Source organism: Hylobates moloch, unplaced genomic scaffold (assembly GCF_009828535.3).
Source record: "Hylobates moloch isolate HMO894 unplaced genomic scaffold, HMol_V3 SCAFFOLD_23, whole genome shotgun sequence".
Taxonomy (NCBI): domain Eukaryota; kingdom Metazoa; phylum Chordata; class Mammalia; order Primates; family Hylobatidae; genus Hylobates; species Hylobates moloch.
Window position 1 is genome coordinate 23,648,838 of NW_026652298.1, and position 10,463 is coordinate 23,659,300.

A 10,463-nucleotide genomic window follows, 5' to 3' on the forward strand; every position below is an offset into this window, starting at 1 on the left:
CAATAGATGCAGAAAAGGCCTTCAATAAAATTCAACACCCCTTCATACTAAAAGCTCTCAATAAACTAGGTATTGATGGATGGAACGTATCTCAAAATAATAAGAGCTATTTATGACAAACCCACAGCTAATATACTGAATGAGCAAAGGTGGAAGCATTCCCTTTGAAAACTGGTACAAGACAAGGATGCCTTCTCTCACCACTCCTATTCAACACAGTATTGGAAGTTCTGTCCAGGGCAATCAGGCAAGAGAAAGAAATAAAGGTATTCAAATAGGAAGAGAGGAAGTCAAATTGTCTCTGTTTGCAGATGACATGATTGTATATTTAGAAAACCCCATCATCTTAGCACAAAATCTCCTTAAGCAACTTCAGCAAAGTCTCAGGATACAAAATCAATGTGCAAAAATCACAAGCATTCCTATATATCAACAATAGACAAACAGAGAGCCAAATCATGAGTGAACTCCCATTCACAATTGTTACAAAGAGAATAAAATACATAGGAATACAACTTACAATGGATGTGAAGAACCTCTTCAAGGAGAACTACAAAACACTGCTCAAGGAAATAAGAGAGGACACAAACAAATGGATAAACATTCGATGCTCATGGATAGAAAGAATCAAGATCATGAAAATTGCCACACTTCCCAAAGTAATTTATAAATTTAATGCTATCCCCATCGAGCTACCATTGACTTTCTTACAGAATTAGAAAAAAAAAAAACTACTTTAAATTTCACACAGAACCAAAAAAGAGCCCATATAGCCAAGGCAATTCTAAACAAAAAGAGCAAAGCTGGAGGCCTCACACTACCTGACTTAAAACTGTACTATAAGGCTGCAGTAACCAAAACAGCATGGTGCTGGTACCAAAACAGAGATATAGACAAATGAAACAGAACAGAGGCCTCAGAAATCACACCACACACCTACAACCATCTGATCTTTGACAAACCTGACAAAAACAAGCAACAGGAAAAGGATTCCTTATTTACTAAATGGTGTTGGGAAAACTGGCTAGCCATATGCAGAAAACTGAAACTGGACCCCTTCCTTAGACCTTATATAAAAATTAATTGAAGATGGATTAAAGACTTAAAGTCTTACTTAAATGTAAGACTTAAAACCATAAAAACCCTAGAAGAAAACCTAGGCAATACCATTCAGGATATAGGCATGGGCAAAGATTTTATGACTAAAACACCAAAAGCAATGGCAAGAAAAGCCAAAATTGACAAACGGGATCTAATTAAACTAAAGAGCTTCTGCTCAGAAAAATAAACTATTGTCAGAATGAACATTCAACCTACATAATGGGAAAAATTTTTTGCAATTTATTCATCTGACAAAGGGCTAATATCTAGAATCTACGAGGAAATGAAACAAATTTACAAGAAAAAAAAAACCATCCAAAAGTGGGCAAAGGATATGAACAGGCACTTCTCAAAAGAAGACATTTATGTGGCCAAAAAAACATATGAAAAAATGCTCATCATCACTGGTCATTAGAGAAATACAAATCAAAACCACAATGAGATACCATCTCACACTAGTTAGAATGGCAATCATTAAAAAGTCAGGAAACAATGGATGCTGGAGAGGATGTGGAGAAATAGGAACACTTTTACACTGTTGGTGGGAGTGTAGATTAGTTCAACCATTGTGGAAGACAGTGGGGTGATTCCTCAAGGACCTAGAACTAGAAATACCATTTGACCCAACAATCCCATTACTGGGTATATACACAAAGGATTATAAATCATTCTACTATAAAGGCACATGTACCTGTATGTTTATTGGGGCACTGTTCACAATAGCAAATATTTGAAACCAACCCAAATGCCCATCAATGATAGACTGGATAAAGAAAATGTGGCACATATAAACCATGGAATACTATGCAGCCATAAAAAAAAATGAGTTCATGTCCTTTGCAGGGACATGGATGAAGCTGGAAACCATCATTCTCAGCAAACTAACATAGGAACAGAAAACCAAACACCACATGTTCTCACTCATAAGTGGGAGTTGATCAATGAGAACACATGGACACAGGGAGGGGAACATCACACATCAGGGCCTGTTGAGGGGTGGGGGGCTAGGAGAGGGATAGCATTAGGAGAAATACCTAATGTAGATGACAGGTTGATGGATGCAGCAAACCACCATGGCACGTGTATACCTATGTAACAAACCTGCATGTTCTGCACATGTATCCCAGAATTTAAAGTATATATATACATAAATATATATATATATAAATATACATATGGCATATATATAAATAATACATTTATATATGGTATATCTAATATATATGATATATATTTTTATATAATAAATATATTTATATATTATATATTTATTATATATTATATATTTTATATAAATATATATAATATTTTATATATATGGCAGAGAACACCAAATCCTGCTGGAAAATGTGAAAATACTGGAGGTGAATGGCAACCCATTTAAGCAATTTATTAAATGATAACCCATGATAAATAGTGTGCATGTTAATCATGGGCATGGATGTTTTCCAGTAGCATCTTTTATTACTTTGCCAAATTTGACATGTATAGTGTTTCAACAAAAATTCATGGCCAGGCACAGTGGCTTATGCCAGTAATTCCAGCACTTTGGGACACTGAGGTGGGTGGCTCAGTTGAGATCAGGAGTTCGAGACCAGCCTGGCCAACATGGTGAAAACCCATCTCTACTAAAAATACAAAAATTAGCCAGGCATGGTGGTGGGTGCCACCTGTAATCCCAGCTACTTGGGAGGCTGAGGCAGGGGAATCGCTTGAACCCAGGATGTGGAGGTTGCAGTGAGCCAAGATCGTGCCACTGCACTCCAGCCTGTGTGACAAAGCAAGACTCCATCTCAAGAAAAAAAAAATTTATGGCCAGTCAGATTGCTGTAACATATTCCGGGGGCAAATTACACTCGGCCCCTACCCCCCATAGTCAGGGAGGAAATCAAGTGATTAGAATTTGAGCACGGCATAGTTTATTGTCAGTTAATATAAAATGCTTTATTATGTAATCCAGGACAAGAAGGACCAAATATTATCGTTATAACAATGCCATGATATTTGTTAGTGTAAAATAAGATCAAAGTTATGCTGTCAATTTATCACGTGGAATTGAGGGTGAAAATTAATCCTGTGGTGATGAAATATGTTCAATAGTTTTGATCCTTTAAGAGAGAAGGAGCTAGAGCCCAGAGTAGAAGTTTCCTTCTGTCTTTCAGTGGAGCCCCCTCAGCTCAGAACTAACAGAGCTCACCCTTGCCCTCTGTGGAGCGGTAGTGAATGGATGCAATAGAAACTCTCTGGCATTAAAAAACACCCGGGGTTGTGGAATCTGCAAGACTTGGAGGGAAATGATGGTGATTGAGACAAGACAATTTCTTATGGGGAGTGGTGGTAAACCCCAGGGGAGAAGCTTGTGGAACAGGGATACCAGAAGAGAAAAGAGTTAAAGGAAGAGGGTTGTGGGAGGAGGAGGAGGAAGGGGGAGAATTAGGAAAGAGGAAGTGTCCAATGAGACACTCCCCTAATACCCTCATCCCCATCCTGAGCTAAGGCCCATCTTCAAGGTCTCTTCACCTGTGTGGGAGTAAGGAGTCAGAAGCATGAGGCACCGGATTCTCATTCCATCACACCCTTGGCTGTCAACAGGTGGCTGCAGTGACATCCCTATTGTGGGTGACTATACAGCAAGGACCATCTCTACCTGCAGGCGACAGCCCAGTGAGGGGAAGAGAAAGGCCTATGTCTTGGACACAGCTCTCTCTGGAGGACAATTCAAGGCATTCCTGGTCAGGGGGCCCACTTCAATGCAGAGAGCAAATCCAAGGAGCTACTTCACACAGAAACGTGGCCCACAGCATTCACGCAGCCACTGTAGCCATAAAGACAGAGAAGTATTTTGACTTTTGGGTTTGGTTAGGCTGTTCTGACATGGGAGACATTTGATGATGCCATAACAATGCAGCTGTTTGGAAGCATAGAATAAAAATGACTGAGTCTAACACAGGCAGCCAACAAATATATGAAAAAATCACTAATCATCAGAGAAATGCAAATCAAAACCACAGTGAGAAACCATCTCACACCAGTCAGAAGGGCTATTATTAAAGTCAAAAAAACAACAGATATTGACAAGACTGTAGAGAAGAGAATGCTTATATACTGTTCATGGGAATGTAAATTAGTTCAGCCTCTGTAGAAAGTACTTCGGAGATTTCTTAAAGAACTTAAAAAACAGAACTACCATTCAATCAAGCAATCCTATTACTGGGTATATACCCAAAGGAAAATAAATTATTCTACCAAAATGACACATGCATTTGTATGTTCATCGCAGCACTACTCATAATAGAAAAGACATGGAATTGACCTGGGTGCCCATCAGTGGTGTATTGGGTAAAGAAAATGTGATACATATACACCATAAAATACCATTGCCATAAAAAAAAATCATGCCCTCTGCAGTAACATGAATCCAGTTTGAGGCCATTATCCTAAGTGAATTAATGCAGGAACAGAAAACCAAATACCACATATTCTCACTTGTAAGTGGGAACTAAATACTGGGTACCCATGGACAAAGATGAGAGCAATAGACACTGGGGACTACTAGAGTAGGGGGAAAGAGGAGGGAATGGGTTGAAAAACAAACTGTTGGGTACTAGGCTCACTAGCTGGGTGATGGGATCATTTGTACCCCAAAGCTCAGCATCACGCAATACATGCATGTTACATACCTGCACATATACCCCCTACATCTAAAATAAAAGTTGAAATTATTAAATAAAAACCAACCAGCCAAACAAAAAAAGACCCAAATAGCTGAGTCTAAATGTTAAATTTTTGCCTCTTATTACATAGTGTCGAACAGAGTAGACACCTTACACCCTAACCCTGAGTTACAGGCAAATTCGAACCTAGGGGACAGGCTAGGAGTGGAGAAACAGTATCTTTTTTCCTAATAAAATAAATGGTGGGCCTTTAGTTCCATCCTTGTAAGAGCACTCTTTCCTTATTGACTCTTCCAGAAGCTATGGTGCTAAAGAAGCCATACAGTGTGGCTGCGAACAGTTTCCATAAGAATGTTCCATGCAGCAGATTCCATACATAAAAAATATGGAACTATATAAAGATTGCGTAACTGCTTATTTAGAGGCAGAACTGAGGGAGTGGGATTCAGAGGAGCGAGGCTGCAGCCAAAAATTATTCCAGGAGGAATGTGAGAGACTTCTAGGTCTTAGAGCTTAAATTCTGGGCCCAGCTTATATTACTAATCGAGTACTTTCTTTGCAGTATAAAAAGTGTGATTTAACTTACAAGGAAAATGGGTTCTATGTTGCTGAATTACTAGTCTTCAATCAAGTGCTTTTTTTTTTTTTTTTTTTTTTAACCCAGAGGTAGTCTGGTTTTAACATTTCTGCTTCTCTGATGGATGTGATAGGGCACCACATCATGGTTCTTATTTTTCTCTCTCTGATGTAAACCTTAGGTGCCTACTTTTGGGAAGTAACATATATTAATTCTAGGCAAGATTATTTGGAGGCTTCACAACAGAATCTACAACAGAATTAGATTAGTGTTTCTTTCCAACTTTTGCTGGCCCTGGATATTGGAACGTGTTATCGTGACTGACACTAGAAAAATTTTATCCCTGCCCTATTTCTTTGTATCCCTAGCTATACATCTAAAATTTTAGTTTCTATATCTGATTACATTCTCGTGGGTCAAATGCCCTAGGTCATGTGCCTACCACTAAGGCTCATCAGGAAGGAGATACAGAAAGTTGGACAGCTCCAAATCCCAATGCATTCCTACTATAGTCCATAATATTTGGCTACCTGACATCAAAGCCCACCTTACTTCACATGCTCAGGTCCTGAAAAAATGAAAAAAAAAAGAAAAAACTGCCTTCCTTACACCATGCAATTATTTCTCCATACATCTGAAAGTACACTTGTCTCCTTTCAGAGAGGTAGACAGGCCAAGTTTCACCAGTTACCACATTTTCAAATCCAGCTCCATCTAGCTCTTCACAACTCACATTCATATTCCACAATTTATATTCAATAATGTGAAGTTAACCACCATTAACACATTATATGAGATACTGAGTCCCATTGCCTCTCCCTCCTTGTAAGTGGAGCCCATGACGAGAAACAATATTTTATGGGCAACCATAACGGTGAATGAGCCATTCAATAAGACCAGGGATAGTTTTGCTGGCAGAAGCATAGCAGGCAGGGACAGCAAACCTAGATCAGAAGATCCGGAATAAGAATCAATTATAGTGATTTTAAATTGCTACTCCTTTCACGACAGAGGGGATCCAATGTAATTAATCTGCTACTAGGTCCGTCTTGGGCTCTTTGGGGATACTGGCATCACTTTTCATATTTTTGTGATTGTACCCAAGATTTATTAAATTCCCAGGAAATAGAGATTGAGTTCTGTGCCCAACCACTGATCAGGAATGGAGGTTTAAGGGGATTATGATAGACAGAAACAAAAGGTTTGATTAACAAATATAAAAGATAGGGATGCCTGGCAGGCAAAAAGAATAGATGCACATTCCACCACTTTGAGTCTCACTTACCCTCCCCCTACATCACATATGAATTTTCATGCATTTAGATTTTTAAATGCCTCATTCTAATATAAATAAATTTATCTTATGCACAATCGAGAATACTTTACCTATTGTATCTAGCTTCAAGTTCAGGCTCTTGGGGTGAAGTCCAGCCTTCTTCTAGTTTCATTGTGATTCTGCCTTGATATTCTGAAATCTGAAACTTGATTAAAAAACAGTGTACTGGAGAGTCATCTATACTAACACATGTAACTCAAAATCATCCCTTTTTGCTACTGTATGAATAGTCTATGATTTACCCATATTTCTGTTGGAGGGTATTTGAATTTTTCTATTGTTGACAATTATAAATATTAGAGCAGTAAACATTCTGTGTCTCTCTGTTTACACATGCAGGAGTTTTTCTCAGGGAAATGTTTACCTAGGAGAAGAATACTGAATCGGAGTGTGTGCATTTTTACTTGTTTGATTTTAAAATTAATTTCCACTTTATATTGCTGTTAACATTGTATGAGAACTGTATTTCTTGACTTCCCCAGCAACAGTTGTTATTAAATTTTTAAACATTTTTGCCTATATGATGGTTGTGACATGGCACCACATTATAGTTCTTATTTTCTTCTCTATGATGTCCACTTTAGGTGGAGGGTATTCTTATTAAGCCCATTTTACAAATGAGGATTCTAAGGTGGAGGAAATAATTTGTCCAAGGCCTCACAGTTAGTAGGAGACTGGAAGTCAGGAATGATCCTGGAGCAAACTAACTCCAAAATTCATGCTGTTAATTCTCTTGCTGTAACTTGTTAGCTTACACTTCACTGTTAGGCCAACATGCATCCTTAAAATGAAGAAACAGAGCCTGGAGTTGTATTTTTCTCCTCATTCTGTACTCTTCCGGTAGTTTGCCGTCTGCGCGTTTTGTCTGCACCTTTTTCCATTCATCTCTTCTATCCTTTCCTTATTTGCTTTCGCCCATCTTTTCTCTTCCCTCTCTCCCTCTATCTTCATATTTTAAAAAGTGACTTTAGCTTGGTTATTCTGCACAGCTATTTATAGGATTGAGAGAATAGACACAATAAATCTTGAGATATTAACTGATTTTTCTTTACATTGTATGTGAAAAAATTACAAACCTACCCATATCAAGGTTGAAGTGGAAAGAAACAATGCTGAATGCCTTTGTGTGTGTGTAATTTGGAAATGACTGTTGGCAAAAACTCTCTGGAGCAGCTGCTTCTAATCACACCACTTGTCTCATAATTAGAAAAAAATTTAAGCTTTTTTTTTGAGATGGAGTCTTGCTCTGTCACCCAGGCTGGAGTTAGTGGTGCGATCTCGGCTCACTGCAACCTCTGCCTCCTGGGTTCAAGCAATTCTCCTGCCTCAACCTCCCGAGTACCTGGGATTACAGGTGCCTGCCACAATGCCTGGCTAATTTTTGTATTTTTAGTAGAGATGGAGTTTCGCCATGTTGGCTACTCTGGTCTTGAACTCCTGACCTCAGGTGATCTGCCTGCCTTGGCTTCCCAAAGTGCTAGGATTACAGGCATGACCCACCGTGCCTGGCCAATTTAAGCTTCTTTAGGAACTGAAATTATGCAGCAAATTTATAATTAACAATAAAATGTTGAATGGAGAGTTGCCCCACCATTCATTCCTGCATTAATTTCCTTAAAATTTCTTTGTCAGGTTCTATTACCACCTAAGCAGGTAACATGAGAAATACCAAAATTACAAGCTCAGGATGCTCTAAACCTTGCTGTTCAAGAGTGCTGAAGCAAATTAGACTCAGACACAAAGCACCAAGTTCAGCAAATTTCTAGGTCTCAGGGTTTGTTAGAAAGAAGATACAGAAGTTAAATCAACATTTTGATACAGAATGTTAAAGTTTTGTCTTTCTCGTGTTGTTCTTTTTCTTACCTAAATAGGAACTCTTTCCTCTGTGCCCACACAGACTCTCTGTGTCCTCAGGACATTCTGTCTTCCATGAAACTTTTGCTTTATATGGTTGCCATTGCCATAGAATGAAAAAATTCATGAGAATGGAGCTGTGACTTCTTCATCTTTGACTCCTCATAGAAATTAGCACCTTGGCTGACACATCGTAGGTGTACAATATATGATTCTCAAATTAAGGTGAACTGAATTCAATCAAGGTAAAAACACCTGCTTTCTAATTCTGAGCGTGACTGTGAAGAACTAGCACTGAGCACATGCTATGAGTGCTGGTATGAATACTGCAAATCTTGCAATCACCAAAGCCCCAAATTCTGGAATAAAAATCTGTTAGTAGAAAAATTAAAGTGCCCTGAGTGGGATATGGGAGTGATGTTGTGGTATAGATTAGCAGATAGCCAGTAAAAGCAATTCTATTTTCTGCGGTATACCTTAATAAACGGAGATAATGCCTTATCTCTGTATAGGTAAATTCGATCTTGTATAAGATGTATTCTCTTTAATACTTACAAGAGTTTTAGGAGATTGAAACAATTATTCAAAAGTTACTTTGAAATGCAGGAATTCACAAAAACAATTCTGAAAAAGTAGAAAGCATTGCAGACTGGCCAGACAAGGTATTAACACGTAATATAAAGTGTAGCTATTAAGACCTGATGGCACTGGTGCAGGACTAGATCAACTTGTTTATCCATTCTCATTTGATAGACATTTGGATTGTTTCCAGTTTTCAGCTATTATGAATGGAGCTTCTATGAACGTTCTTGTACAATTCTTTGTGTGGACAAAGAATTGAGTAAATACTTAGGAGTGAAATTCTAGGTCTTATGATAAGAGTAGGTTTAATCTTAGAAAAGATTGTTACACTGTTTCCCAAAGTCATCATACAATTTTGCATTTCCACCAGCAATGAATGGAATTTTAATTGCTCCACATATTCTCCGGTGTTTGGTAATGTCAATATTTTTACTCTTAACTGTTTTGTGAGAGTATAGCAAATCTCAGTGTAGTTCTAATTTGCATTTATCTGATGACTAGTAATGTTGAGCATATTTTCATGTGCTTATTGGCCATTTGTATATCTTCTATTGTGAAGAATCTTTTCAAACATTTTGCCAAATTTTGACTTGAGTTGTCTTCTTGTAATTGAGTTTAAGAGTTCTTTATATATTCTGAAATGCTCTGTCAGATGTACGTATTGTGAATTTTTTCTTCCAGTCCATGGTTTACCACTTTGTTTTCTTAATGGCGTCTTTAGAAAAGCAGAATTTTGAAGTCGGGTAGTGTGATGCCTCCAGCATTTTTTTTTTTTTTAAATGCTTAGGATGGTCTTGGCTATATAGGCCTTTTTTGTTCCATATGGATTTTAAACTAGTTTTTTTCTATTTCTGTGAAGAATGTAAATGGCAGTTTGATGGGAATAGCATTGAATCCATAAATTACTTTGGGCAGTATGGCCATTTCACTCTTCCAATCCACAAGCATGGAATGTTCTTCCATTTGTTTGTATCCTCTCTGATTTTCTTGAACAGTGGTTTGTAGTTCTCCTTGAAGAGGTCCTCCACATCCCTTGTGAGCTGTATTCCTAGGTATTTTATTCTCTTTGTAACAATTGTGAATGGGAGTTCACTCATGACTTGGCTCTCTGCTTGTCTGTTGTTGGTGTATAGGAATGCTTGTGATTTTTGCACATTGATTTTGTATCCTGAGACTTTGCTGAAGTTGCTTATCAGCTTAAGGAGCTTTTGGGCTAAGATGATGGGGATTTCTAGATATACAATCCTGTTATCTGCAAACAGAAACAATTTGACCTCCTCTCTTCCTATTTGAATACAGTTTATTTCTTTCTCTTGCCTGATTGCCCTGGCCAGAACTT

General features: G+C 38.0%; 1 protein-coding gene across 1 annotated transcript in view; it reads left to right on the forward strand.

The window, feature by feature from the left end:
* Positions 1-10,463, forward strand: part of SV2C (synaptic vesicle glycoprotein 2C) — a 565,988-nt gene that overhangs the window by 40,906 nt on the left and 514,619 nt on the right. The gene's annotated exons all lie outside the window — the stretch shown is intronic.